Source organism: Epinephelus fuscoguttatus, linkage group LG19, assembly GCF_011397635.1.
Source record: "Epinephelus fuscoguttatus linkage group LG19, E.fuscoguttatus.final_Chr_v1".
Taxonomy (NCBI): Eukaryota; Metazoa; Chordata; class Actinopteri; order Perciformes; family Serranidae; genus Epinephelus; species Epinephelus fuscoguttatus.
This window is the reverse complement of record NC_064770.1, coordinates 27982485-27997629: the sequence shown is the minus strand read 5'-3', so window position 1 is coordinate 27997629 and position 15145 is coordinate 27982485.

Below are 15145 nucleotides of genomic sequence, written 5' to 3'. Positions count from 1 at the left end.
AATTTGAATTTTATGAAAATATCACTGCTGTTGAGATAAGCAAAAGCAAAATTCATTCACAATTACAGCTGAACTACTGATTTCATGTGTCAGGTACACAACTGGAGACTGAGTTGAGATGACTTTAGGGCTGCCCCTGACTAAGAATTTTCCGAGTTGACCAATAGTCATCATTTAGAGCCATTAATAGTCGCCCGCATTTTTACGATAAGAATGTAATCATCAAATGATATATTTTGGGCGGGGCAACACAATGGTTTGAGTTGAAGGTGTGAGAAAGAATAGTATCAGTAACATCGTTAACACTGTGCTACATTACAGAGAAATACAAAACCGTACTAATGAACCGTCATTAATATAGGCCTATATTTTATCTACAAGTGCACGTCACACACTGAGCGAGCCGCCTGTTAATGACGCTGTGGGTTAATGGGCATGTAGCTACTTCCATGTTTCAGATGATACATCATGTTTGTAGTCGACCAATGAAGATGAGTTTACATATCACCTTGGGTTCGTCCTTCACCTTCTCAAAATGATCCCACACTTTGGATTTCCTGCCCGACATGTTATTAACTACCCTGTGGAATAACTGCAAGTACCAGCCCTGGAAATTAAGGGCTTTTAAGAGCACAGCAGCAGGTTGTGTCTGAGGTTGCTAAGCAACCTAAACAAGCATCATATGGTCTGATTACCTGAAATCCTGAGTGCAGAGCTGATCTTCTTCCAGGCGCTGTTTATAAGTGTGTAGGCCTATCGTCTGTGGGACAGATGTAAAGCTCTGGGTAGCCCTGCACTAACATGATCAACTTCTCTGTTATTATCATACTGAATATTTACAGAAGAAGGGAAAGATATCTGTCAGCTGTGATTGGTTTGTAACGTGACTCCTGTCTGACTGCTGGGCGTGGCCACTTCCTGTGTCTGTCCTTTCAAATTAAATTCCCACAGGGTCCAGTCATATAGGTTTTGATTTATTTTGACAAGGTGCAGCTCCTAATAGAGTTCCACATTTGTCAGCTTTTTTTTCTGCATCTAAGCGACCAATGAAATCTTGCCGACTGATGACCTTTCTGGTCGGCTAACGTTTAGTCAACTATCGGGGGCAGCCCTACATGAATTTGTAAGTTTTCATAAAAGAATGACATTAAGCACTATGGCCATTGACTCCCATTCTTCTTCGTGTGAAAAACACTTGTCTGTACTGACCTGCATGTTTTTATCTTTCACACATTATGTGGCATAAAAACTGTTGCAGTAGTAGTAGTAGTGTACACAAACATTTGGCAAGGAATCATTTGAATAGCAGTAGTGTGCGGTGGCAAGCAGACACATCAAAAAGGCAACTAAACTTGTTTCTGTTCTGTTTTTGATTAATGAGATGAATATATAACTTAAATTCGTGGACGTCAACCAAGTCCTCAAACACGTGCTGTTGTAGCAGTGAAGCTCCCAAAGGAAGGACTGATGCTTGGACAGATATGCAGCCACATGTGATTGATGCAATTAAAAATTAACACAGTATTTTCTTAAATCTAATGCACTCCTTAAACAGATTCAGTTTCATGTTTTTTTTTTCCTATCAAAAATACATTTCAAGGCGCTGTAGTGTTTTGTTGATGTGTGTTCACAGTAACACCATGTGCATGTTTGCACACGCTGGCCATGTATGTGTGTGTCACCAGCATTTCCCTCTGCTAAGCTGCTGACAACGCTCAGAGCAACTGAAGCCATTACTCTGGCCACAGCAAGGGAGCAAAACATAACAGAAGCATAGAGGGAGAGGAGACGCAATGGACAACAGCCAGAAGTTTCCTTCTCCCTGTTACATTACCAGCTGCTTTGTCTTTTTCTCCTCTCCTCTTTTTCACACTGCCTCTGGATCTTCCTCCATTACTCCATCATTCCTCCCCCTCTGCAGGGCATTCAGGTCAAAGGCCACCACCTGGTTATTTCTGCAATGTCCCATTATTCCTGTTCTTGCCAGACTGCATGCAGATATACTCACTATACTCAGATAAATGCTTAGTGTATTAATGCACTGATGCATTCAAATCTGACAGGATGCAGTAAGCTCACTATCGATGCATCCAGTGGACGCACGATTATTTCCTGATGATGCGGCATTATGAAAAACAAATCCGTGTTGAAATCAAAGACACAGTGGTGCTGTGTGACTTTATTTTTTTGAAAATATTTCTCATGTCCCAGAAACCACTGGGAGTGAAACTTGTGTTTTGGATATTGTCATACTGTTGGTGATGTGTCAGTGTTTTTGTTCCAGTGCTCTGCACAGACACCATCATCCTCGGCTCTCTGAAGCACAGTGCGCCACAGTGGCCAGGTGGCGCTGTCGGCGGGGCAGGACCGAGGCCCCCAGGGACTGCCTGTAGACAATAACCTTATATTTTAACAATATGTAGTGTGGTAGCAAACATTGGGATGGTGAAACAAGTTCTGGGAAATGGCAGGAAATCACACACACACACGGAAAGTTAGGTATTATGTTTGTCTGAGGAGGAGTATAAGAATGTTTAGTGAACTGCTCTAGCAGAATTCACAAATACACAGGATATTATAACAAACAGTCCTGTAATCGTACGTCCCAACATCTGCGGTGACAATAGATGATGTATTCTCTTATGTCTACGATGACCTGATGATGTGTGGGCGTCCATGGGACTCACTTCCGATTCTCTTCTTGTGCGCTGAGTTGCACTGTGTTTTTATCTCCTCTGTGCCAACGCCCAGTTGTTTGTTTTTTTTTTCCCTGATGTTACTACATTGTGTTAATGTGATTGTGCTACTGATTGATACTACAGTGCTACTGTATTGACTCATGTTGATGATGTCTGGATGATGCTTCAGTGTCTAGGAGTCACACCATGTTGAAAAAATACTTTCACAGGCAGCTGCCATTTTCTCACTGTATGTAGGCCTGTTATATATCTCACACATGACAAGATCCCATTTTGCTCATAGTCCCAATGCAGACAACATAAAAACTCCAAAATGTTGGATTATTAGATTTATATAGTCACTTATTTACATTTTTAAGGATTAGAATCACATAATATCACAGTCATATTTGATTTACTTGACACGGGGTGGATGATTTTGGTGCTCTGTGTGCTCAACTCAGGATGTGACATTTGTATAATTTTTTGACTGTATGTAAGGATACAGTCAATGGTTTTGTCAATAAAGTTTTCAGATTTGGGATTTTATTTGTTTTCATTTTTAGATAGATTTTCCAATAAACAGTACCGTGCAAAAGTTTTAGGTAAGTGTAAAGAAATGCAGTTAAGTAAGAATGCTTTTGGTTTGACTGATTAGTTTGATTGTTTATTTTTTATCAATTTACAAAATGCAAAGTGAGTGAAAATCTAAATCAAATCAATATTTGGTGTGACCACCCTTTGCCAACACAGTCCTTTTGAAACACAGTCATTAACTGAAACAGAAACAGCTGGGTAGGAGGCTTAAAACTGGGTGAGGAAGAGCCAAACTGCTACCAAGGTGAGGTTGACTGAGACAGTTTCATGTCATAGACAGGGTCGCTCCCAGGCAAAACTTTTAAGTTTATCCTGACTCACATTCACACCTACGGACAATTTAGAGTCATCAATTATCCTGCATGTCTTTGGACTGTGGGAGGAAGCCGGAGTGCGCGGAGAGAACCCACGCTGACACGGGGAGAACATGCAAACTCCGCACAGAAGGGCTCCCACGCCTGGGATCGAACCGGGAACCCTCTTGCTGTGAGGCGAGAGTGCTAACCACCACACCACCGTGCTGCACGCACGATAGCCAATCAGAGCAAAAGACAAGGTGACGTATTCATTGCACTAAGCCCCATTTGTTTGCCAAACAGTGGGGCTAACTGATATATTATGCTTTTGCCTTATCCCGTCGCCAAAACGGTAAAAAGGTCCTTCCTGGAAGCGAAGGCTTCTAGGGCAGTCTTCTGTTCCTCTCTCAAGGAAAAAGATAAGTGTAGTTGGCTTAGCGTTTCTTCCAAAGCTAAATTGAATGGACATGGTCCTTCGGCAACTGCCATCTTGGCTGTTTACTTTTCGACTCCTATGACGCAGCGCTTTCCTCATCATGTTACGCCCGCCCAGAGCCCGCCTCTGTCAGATAGACTGAGCTGATTGGCCCGATTTGCGATTCAACGGGCTCTGCTCGTCGGGGCCAGATACCTGTGCAGTGCAATTTCGAATTTGCTAGGGGTGGGGCATCTGCATTTCCAGGTTCATCAAACACAAGTTTAACACTACAATTTGTCGTTAAACAAATTGTATCGGGGAGCCACTCAGTTTCCCCTGGACCCGCTCAAATGACCACCTGTGGGTCCCAGGGACTAACTACATTGAAAAACTCCCAAACATTACTGTTAATGCATTGTTGCTTTGCCCCAATAAACAGAGAAACAACAGAACTGCACACAAAGTCCAAGACTTTTGGAGTCTTACAGAAAGTGAAGCTTGTTAATTCGACCAGCACCAGAAGAAATCCTTCATTTATTTACACGCCTTAGTTAATGTCTCTGCATTTTTAATATATGCGTTTGCAATGCAGTGTCAGAGGGGATGAAAAATTTACATCTGATATGCAATAGGATGCTTTTCTTACATATTCATGATTTAGTATTTACAAAGTTCTACCTGGGTGGAGAGCAGCTCTGAGAAATGAAACACTCAGAATGTGACATGTCATCTGGAAAACTACCACAGCAGCATGCGTTTCGCTTTCTGTCAGCTTAGGTTTAAGGTGTTATCTTTTTTTTCTTTTAGAAAATATACCATTACAGAAGCTTAAATGTGGACACACACACACACACACACACACACACACACACACACACACACAAAACACATACTGGGACCTTCTTATCTCTCCCTTGTTTCTCTCTGGAGAGGAGGCCAGCACTTGACACTTCATGGCCATTTCATGCTCGGCTCCGTTCAGCTCTCTTCTCCATTCCGCCCTCTCCCGCGCTCTCATTGGAGGGCTTCCACTCAAAATGCAAAGAAACGGGCGGACAGGAAGGTTAGCGCATTTTAATGAAAGTCTCTCCATTCTGTCCATTCTTTCTCCGCTTGATCCCCTATCTGTGTTTCATTTTTCATCAATTTCACAGTTTTTCTCTCTTGCTGATCCCTTCTTTATATTCATGGCTCTACGGCCGCCCGCTCTCCTCTCCTCTCCTCTCCTCTCCTCTCCTCTCCTCTCCTCTCCTCTCCTCTCTCATCTCCTCCAGCTTCTTCACTTCCTTCCTTCTTCCTCTCCTTTGATATGTGACATGTGAGTATGCACCCAAGCAGCATCACAATCCTATATCTTTATGAGTAGCCTTCTCTTTGTGTGTGTGAGTTTCTATATGTATGTGTGTGTGTGTGGATGGAGATGGGGGTTGGGGGGTTTCAGGCGGGCCGCAAATGCTCCAAGAGCCATATTCAAATCTCATTTCACACTGCTGAGGGTGAAAAGACCTGACACAGCACTCTGTGAGAGAAGGAGGAGAGGAAGAGAAAGAGAGGGCGAGAATGAGAGGAGTAGTGAAGGGAGGAATGTGAGAGATGGGAGGGAAAATGATGGCATAGACAGCGCTGAAACTGGAGGAGGAGAACGAGGGACACGACGTGGGAGAGGGAGAGAGTAATGGCTGTTGGCATTAAGCTACCTACAGTATGGCAAAAGGAGCAAAAACAAGAGGAGGAGAGAGAGAGAGAGAGAGAGGGAGGCGGGGAGCGTCGAATGAATAGCACACAGCTAAAAAGGGAAGAAGAGGAGGATGGTGTGAGGGCAAAAAGAGGGGTGAAAGAGCAGAATATCATCAGAGCAGAGAGGCAAGACAAGTTTTGACGGTTTTCTCACTGTCAGCGAGCGTCGTATTTTTGTTGCAATGTCTTTTCTATTTCCAAAATTACATCTCTACACCCTCCTCTTTTCTCCAGGTGAAACTGTAACCCCCTCCCCTCCTCCTCCTCCTTCTTCTCCTCCACTTTCCACAACCCACCTCCTTCTCTCTCTTGCACAATGTGCATGTTTATGCAAATGAGGTAATTAGGAAGCTGCTTGGCTTCCTTCGAGCTCTAAGGTTTTGAGAAGAGGTGTGAAGAGGGAAACGAGGAGAGAAGTGGACGCATAAGGATTCAGGCTTTGGTGTTTGTTTGAAAGAATGTGTGTGTGTGCGTATGTGTGTGCATCAGCACTACTTATCCATATATTATCACAAATTCCCTTTAAAGTAGTATGTTGTCTATGTTTCTGTGTGTGTGAGTAGAGTTTGCTGTCTGTCTTTTTGCACAAGGAGAAGCCAGAACTGTCCTGAAACAAGCCAGTTTTTTTTTAATTTTCCTTTTTTGTCTGTCTGTTTTTTTTCTCCTTCCTCCTCCTCTTCTTCAGTTCTCTCGTCTCCTTTCACCTTATGTTTGTCGCCCTTGCTCACAGCCTTTTCTCCTGCTGTGTTGTCTTCCTCTGTTTCTGTCTCGCTCGCCTCAGTCGCCTCTCCCCCAAGTTTTTTCAGCCCTCAAACTTATTTTCTTCTCCTTTCATCCACATTTCTTTCCCCCATGCATTTTGCTCATGGCTCCCCGCCTCCAACCTCTCACAGTCCACTCTTATTTTTTCTGGTTCAGTCTATTTTTCCACCCCCCATTTTTCCATCTGCTCTCTTCACCCTTCCCTCCATCTCTTGCTTAATGTGTTCTATGACAGAATTTCTCAACCTTTTTTATGTCAAGGACCCCCAGATTGATGCACATTAGGTCACGGACCCCAATGATAAGATTTTACTTAGGTTTTGGTTGTTATATAAGACCAGAGTTCTACAGCTGTCAACCACAGTTGAGGTGATAACCCTGGAGGAACGTGAAACCTATGATCAGAATAGTCCTTGTTATGACCAAGGGCGAGGAGTTTCTATCAACATTTGGGAGGGACACATATTAAGCGGAGTGTCTGGGGATACTCCCCAAGCAGTTTTGAGCATCAAACACTTCTCTTTCTGTATTCTGGTGAAACTTTATGCAACAATTGTGCATGAATTTATGGTGGGAATGTAACAGTACTTCTGCTTCAACTGTGCATAGTTGCTTCCACTTTTGTCTGTTTTATAGCAAACCTTGCTTTTAAAGGGAAATTTTGGTTTATTTAAACCTGTCTCCTATCATCCTAAATTTGTTTCAAGTGACTAGTGACATAAAAATAATAGTTAGTATGTTAGCTGTTAGCCTAGATACCGCCGGGGCGCATAGTATCGTCAGACCTGTTAAAACGTAAGTGAACGGGCACACTTCAAGTGCAAAGTTAGTCCACTAAACAAGCTTTTTTCCCACATTTTTTTCTATATGTTCTCTGACATTTATCCTAACGATATGAGGCAGTCTTTGTGGAAAAAAAAGCTTGTTTAGTGGACTAACTTTGCACTTGAAGTATGCCTTTGCATTTTTACACAGAACCAAATAACGACAACATCATGCCACCCCAGTGTGTGATTTTAGACAGCAAGCTGGTATCCTGGAGGTAAAAGAGACATGATGTGTGAGGACCCCGACACACCAAGCCGACAGTTGTCTGTCAGTCAAAGCACCTGCTACTCTCATGGGTGCAGTTTGTCTCGCACCGTTGGCCCTCGTTGGTGATAGATAGCATGTTAAATCTGTGTAAGCACAGTGGAGCCCGTCCGTAAATGAAATTACTCTGATTGGCAGTTCAACTCAGCACATGACAAGAGAAATGGAAGTGAGGAATGTAAACAAAGGGCTAAAGTCGAGGGGGGAGGTGTGTCTGGCAGGTGTAGCTCAGAGGTAGAGTGGGTTGTTCACCATTCGGAAGATCAGCGGTTCGATCACCAGCTCCTCTAGTCCACATGTGGAAGCATCCTCAGGCAAGATACTGAACCTCAACCTGCTTCCGATGGCTGTTCCACTGGTGTTTGAGTGCGAGTGAATGCTTACTGAGTAACAGGTGGCACCATGTATGGTAGTCTTGGCCACCAGTGTGTGTGAATGTGTGTGAGTGGATGAATGTGACATAGTGTAAAAGTACATAGAGCGGTCAGAAGGCTATGCATGTGTGGTCCATTCATCATGTAACACAACAGTTTCAGCCTCTAGTGTGACATGTAACATACACATTGGTGGTGCTTTTTAAGCAATAACAATCATTCACTGTCTCTGTTGTACTGCAGCTGATCTCGTGCTGTGCTTGGAGGATAAGGAGCTCATTTTCAACCTTTTCAAATTTGTAGACATTTTCAGCTGCTTCTCTGTCCTGTCCATTGTCCCTTTCAGCCAGCAGGATGGCACCATGGACGGGCCTATTTCTTTTAAAAAGATGTTGATTCGTTGCTGTTCCTACCGCCACTGCTGGCATACAGGCGAGACAGCTCCGTCCCCCTACTCTGCAATTTCACCTTTTACAAAGAACAGCAAGGTGGAATTATGGTGCAAAATTCCCACCTTGAACACGCAGTGTAAAAGGAGCTTTCCTTGAGCGCTCACACTGGGCTCACTTCTGTAGTGAGGTAAACTATGAATATTTCTCATTTTCCTGGGGACCCCCTGGAACTCCTTCAAGGACCCCTGGTTGACAAGCACTGTTCTATGATGCCTTTCAAACTTCTGGTGATAAAACAGTTGGCCTTTATGCTTTTCCCTCTCTCTGCTTTTCTTGTTTTTATCCCAGCTGTCTCCTTCTCTTGCCTCAGATTGGACTGGAGCTCTCACTAATCAGATATGCTGTGCATAGAGAGCACTCACTCAGACACAAACTCAAGCACGCATGCATAAACATACACAAACACAAACACAAGCAAACTGTATGAATTAATGGTATGGCAGAAAACACGCATAATTAGACCTCACGTGCATGCTCATGGACATGCACGCACATACATGCAATGTCAAGGCAGCTCTCATTTCTCAGGCTTGCCTCCTCTGGCTTGATATCAAGGCTTTTGTCTGCTCTCCCTCTCTTCTCACTGCGCTCTCTTTGTCTCATGCGCGCTCTCGCACACAGGCACAAAGTTCCGCACAAACACATGCCTGCACACACGCACGACACCTCACGCCATTTCTCCCCGAGTTTTCAAACTTCGGATGGCAGCTTCCTGTCAGGGCATGAAAGCAACAGGAAAGAGATTTCTGAAAGGAGAGGAAGAGACGGTGAAGAGACAGGGGGAGAAGAGATAAGGAGTGCTGACAGATGTTCAACTCGACGCTTTTTTGCCCCGCAGAGGAGGAAAAAGAGGAATGGATCTGTCGTTATTTCTCCTCCTCCTCCATCACTTCCTCTTCCCTCTACTCTCTGTTCCTCTCCTCCCCTTCTTGTTTTCCCTTGTAAAGCCCACGTTAAACAGAATTGACTTCATTCCTTTGATCTTAAGGCAATGACGCTTTTAGCTAACTTTAAATAGAATCCAACAAAACGCAACAGAATGGAGCTGAATAGATGTGCAGCCCTTTGCAGACAGTGATGCTGCAAAAATCAGACGGGTACATGGTTCGCAAAGTGAGTCAGACTTAAAGGTATACTTCACCCCACAAATGATGTGTTTTATATCAGTTACTCACCCCATGTTGTGTTGAATTTAGGAAGAAAACTGTTTTTGTGGCATGCCTCCATGGTGAACGAAGAATCCAAAAACGGTGAAAATTATTGATGAATGAAAGTCATAGGGGTCCACGTTTAACAACAGCAAAACTGTGTCAAAACAAACTCTCACACATCTTGTGCAGTAAAATCCAAGTCTCATGTTTTTGCTCAGCATTTACCAAACATGCATATTCCCTAAAACATTACTATTTAAAAGACTTTGCATAAAGTGTAGGTGCACTGCTTATCCATGCATCCGTGTTTTAAAGAACAGCAAAAATGCTTGTGACTGGGAAGCACTGATCATACGACTGGATAAATGAGACTTGGATTATACTGCAGGAACTGTGAAAGTGGAAAGTAAATGATTGCTTTTATATGTTTTTGCTGCTATTAAATATGACCCCTGTTACTTCAATTCATCAATTTCCGGAATGTTTTTGGATTCTTCGTTCATGGTGGCGGCATGTGAAAAACACATTATTTCCCCCGAGAAAGTGATAGTAACACAGGGTGAGTAATTCATACACAGATGATCATTTGGGAGCTGAAGTATTCCTTTAAAGCGAGGGAGGCTGAAGGCTTCACACTTAAACTAAATCACAAAGCCTCTTGAATGCAGTCACACAGCCTCTCTCGCCATTTAAATTAGGAAGATAATAGTGCTTCTAGCCAATTAAGGAACACCTGTGACAATGATGGCACCCACTGTCCTCATTACTGTTACTTACTAGGTACCGTGTGTGTGTGTGTGTGTGTGTGTGTGTGTGTGTGTGTGTGTGAGGGTGTAAAGCAGAGAAGAAGAGAGGTAGAGAACATTGTAGTAAAAGCACAAAATCTGATGGAAGGCAGGATCTTGTGCACACACACACACACACACACACACACACACACACACACACACACACACACACACACACACACACAGAGGCATACACCAAACACACATGCACTCAAACAAACTGCCAACATTATACGCACACCTGCAGCCGTGCAGCAGCCTGTCCCTAATGTGAATTGATCGTCCTCAGTCCCCCTGCCACTGTCAGTGTAGTCAGCAAAGAGCAGACAACTGCTTGATCTGGTTTGGAGCTGAAAACACACATATACACACACGCTCAGCAAAGCTGACAGGCTGCAGTAGAAGCACTCGCACGTCAGCCAATAAGATTGACCGTTTGTTTTATTTGGCACGCCTACAAGTATGAGCTCCCTCTGCCTCACACTCGGGGCAGCCTGAGGGAAATGCATGTCATTTATCAGGGTGAAAGAATGACAGCAAGAGGTCTAATAGTAAATCATTGGCAGCATTATTGGACCTCCCCCTCCTCGCCAATATGGATTTGTGTTGGGAAGCTGGGGGAGCCTGTTATAAATCAGTCAATAACACACACAGGAGTGTGTGCACACAAACTTCCACAAAGCATGGAATCACAAGCCCCACCCCCACCCCCCCACCCCCCCACCCCCCTCCTCCCGGCATCACTTTCGCTGACACATGAACACACACACACACACACACACACCAACACATCAGAGATGGTAATAAATGTGGTGATAACCAGCCTGTGACAGCAGTTGAGGTTTTCTTGTGGCTCACCCACAGTGTCAGTTTTGCCTCCTGTCCTCTGCGGTCCTCCACACCCATCATGAATCATGTTTAACAGAATATTCAGACAGAAAAAACCATGTCATTGTGGCATTCTGATTTTTAGCTTGATTGCAATACTTTGAAATGTGGGCCTGAGCCACTCATACTTTTTTTCCCCACCAAAATTAACATGTATATGCAGATTTTTTAAATGCAGGAAAAGACAGTAAAATAGACGTTAGATTATTTTTTTAGTGTTATGTTCCACATCACAAAAACACCTGAAATGGAAATGGGTTAGTAAACAGTAGAATGCAGCATGGAGGCTAGCGAAAAATCTGTTCTTAATCAGTCTCTCACAAATTCATACTGACTATTTTAGATGTCTGAGCATTACTTGGATGGACACGGGACAGAATTTGTGGCAGCACATCATTGCATCATGCTGAAAAATGGGCAAAATTAGTGCATCTACCTGGGTGTCATATTTCCATCATTGCCAATCAGTCACCTGATAAATACTGTTGACTACTGCAAAGTAATTTGTCCTGGAATGAATGCTGATTGTAACCTTTCCCACTAAAGCCAGATGTTAGTGGCTGTTAGTGGGCTTTTTTTGTCCAGTGGGAAAGGGGCTTAACTTGTGTGGCTCAAAACAATTCAAAACACAGTTCTGTCACTGATACAGTTGGTAGCTGACAATGCCAGCGCTAGCATGAGTGGAGAACTTAGCCAACAGACTAAAGCTGCTGTAGTCTACAGTAGGAGAAAGGCAAAACTATTGGGCAGTGGGCAGCTGTGACTCAGGAGGTAGAGTGGTTTGTCCACCAATTGGAAGATCAGTTGTTTGATTCCCGCCTCCTCCAGTTCGCTGAGTAGCAGGTGGCACCTTGTATGGTTAGTGTATGAATGTGTGTGTGAATGGGTGAATATGACTCGTAGTGAAAAAAGCACTTTGAGTGGTCGGAAGACTAGAAAGACACTATACAAGTGCAGGTCCATTTACCATTTACATGGTGACATCATTTTAAGAACCCACCTTCCTGGAGCGTGCTGACTCAAGATGCCCAGTGAGCTTCATGAATATACTTTCCCCCCAAATTGAACGAAAGCTACACCAAAACAGAATTTCAACATTAAAGTAAAATGACATTATTTTGGGAAAACAAACAGACAAATGTGGAGATGAAAAGGGATGTCAGCAGGTTTCAGTGTCATTATATAGCTTGTATAATAAAGTACTATACTATTATGAAGTCCACTCCCTAGTAGAGCTGTGTTTGTGTTCCTTAGTCAACGTCTAGCCTCCGCACTCTCTGTGCAGTGAGCTGTGATCCAATTTGTAGGTCCTAGCCTCCACTTGCTTCTCTGCAGCTCATTTCCCCGCCTGTCTGTCTTCTTGCCGCCCAATAAATTCATATTAATACTTTTGAACTCAAGCAGAAACCAAACTGTAAATGCTGTTAGCATGATGCAAATGCTAATAGCTGTGAGCCCACTCATAGAGCGAAGAATTGAATTAGCATCAGTAGTAAGATGTCACAGAACAGGGCACCGATGCTGACCTGAAGACACAAAGATGGGCTTGATACCCACTCAGACTGTGCATGCGTGAGGATAGTCTTGGCTGCTTGGCAAAAGCTAATACTGTTAAAACAGATTAGGCGGATGGGGCCACTGCTCCAGTGTAATCGACTGGCAGGCAGTCTTTAAAGATGATTTCTGACACAGAGCTCAGTATCCTCTTCATCACAGAAAGGGAGAGACAGTGTGACTGAGAGAGATTTTTTTTTAAACTGAGAAACACGTACTGTAGAGGGGCAGAACAGCTGCAGAGAGAAATGGAAAGGGGAAGCAGAAGGGATAAGACGATGAGATAAAGTGGAGGGAGAGGATGGGTAGAAATCAAGACAGATTAAGAAACTCAAATGGAAACTGGAAATTTAAAATTCCAAAAGGAAGATGCGAGATTAAAGAAGAATCAAAGCAAATCTTTTATCCGTTCCTCAGATCAAGAAATTAATTGCCAAAAACTCTATATGTGACAACATACGCAGCAAAGGGGAGCAGTCGTTTTCATTAAGAACTTTAAAATAAGTCAACCTTGTGTGACCTTGTTAACTCTATCAAGAGTTCCCAGGATTAATAACTCTTTTCTCTTGCTATATATATATATATATATATATATATACCAGTCTGGCTTCAGTTCACTACTACTTACACTACTACTTATGTTTGCTTGTATTAACCTCTGTAGCTGCAGACAATTTTATATGAAGTGGAATCATTTTGGGTATGTCGGTTATGAGCTCAGATAGCTGCATAGAGTTGGGTGTTGAGCCTCAGTGGTGACAGTGCAGAGGACCAACACCCAATCAGGAGTCATTTGATACAGTGTCAGTATAAAAATGTTACCTAAAGCATCTTTAAACTGCAACAGCCGAGTGATAATGATACAGATACATTACTAATTTTAACTACAGTGTATATTGCAACATTATAATTGCTTTTGTGAAATTCAGAAATGAGACAACCTGTGATTTCAGCGTGGTGAAATGTAGTGTTATTTTCACAGAGCATATGGCTGTCAGGGGTAAATCTGCCCACTCCACCGGTCTGTGATCCATAACAAATGTGTAGGCCATTCCGGCTGTTCTGCTGAGTCAGTAGAGTCATAATACCGCTGGAAGCAGGAGATGGGTCTGACACCCATATGTCACCCACCAACGGAAATACCTTTTGAGTGTGTGGCTGCTGCTGCAGGTTAACAGCCCATCTCCCTGCAGTGGATGTGGATATTTTAACCAATTTTTAGGACAGAAATTTAAACTACCAACTTTGACACGAGCACAGAACATTGGATTTAACAGGTGAAAAATATGGCATACAGTACTTTGGTATTGGTGGTGCAGTTTTTAAACCATTATTGTTCTGAGTCAAAGCTCAGTTTAATTATGATGTTCAATATCACAAGCAAGTTTCAAAGGACTTTACTGACACAGATCAATAAAGAAGAAAAATATGTTCATCAAATCTTCCGTATACTTTTTGGAGCAAAGGTTTGGTAGGGTAGGATCAAGACTACTTGCCATTGGCCTAGATCAGGGGTAGGTAACCTGTGCCTCCGGAGCAACTTGCAGCTCTTTTGCCCCTCTCCAGTGGCTCCATGTGGCTTTGACAAAAAAATCACATAGAAATAGATAACAGTTATGTATTTACATTATTATTGTCATTTACCATCATTGTAGGCTTGAAGAAACTATCCCATTCTCCAGGGGTAAAAATGTGTAGCCTATACTTTGAATAAAAATGTTTTAACGTTTCATCAACTAAAATATACTTCTGTCAGGAACACTTTATTCAAGAAAACTTTATTTCTATTTGCAGTATTATATTTGGTGGTATGGCTCTGTTCTGGGGCCTCTATCTTCCTAGATCTACGCAGAAAGCCTCAAGTGGAGAGAGCAAACCTCCCTGCCCTTCCATGCGCATACATGGAAAGCCTAAGGCAGGAAGTGCAGCAGCAAAGCCCCCCCGGGAACAGAACAGAGCAGCATCAGTGACAAAGTAACATTGATAAGTCAGACACAACATGAAAAGGAGGAGCTGGGGTGGAGGCAGGTTGCAAAGCAGCTTGCAGAGGAAGCAGCAACAGTAGGCAGAACAGAGCAGTTTAAACAGGGCACCCTGAATGAGATTTGCCAATTGATTGCATAGAAATGAATCATGTGATCCATCAGCTGACTCCCTTCCATCAATCAGCTGCTCCATCAGTTGATTGGCTGTTTGAGATCAGCTGATGTAGCTGGGATGTGAGCTGAGCTTGACATCATGTCGTGCCTGAACTAATGCTATGCTCATTGTCTACAGCCTGGTACCTCGTGCCAAACCTCGATAGCAATGACTAGTCTTGAGTTTCCCTAACTAGCTATAGAGTCTGAATAAAAAAAA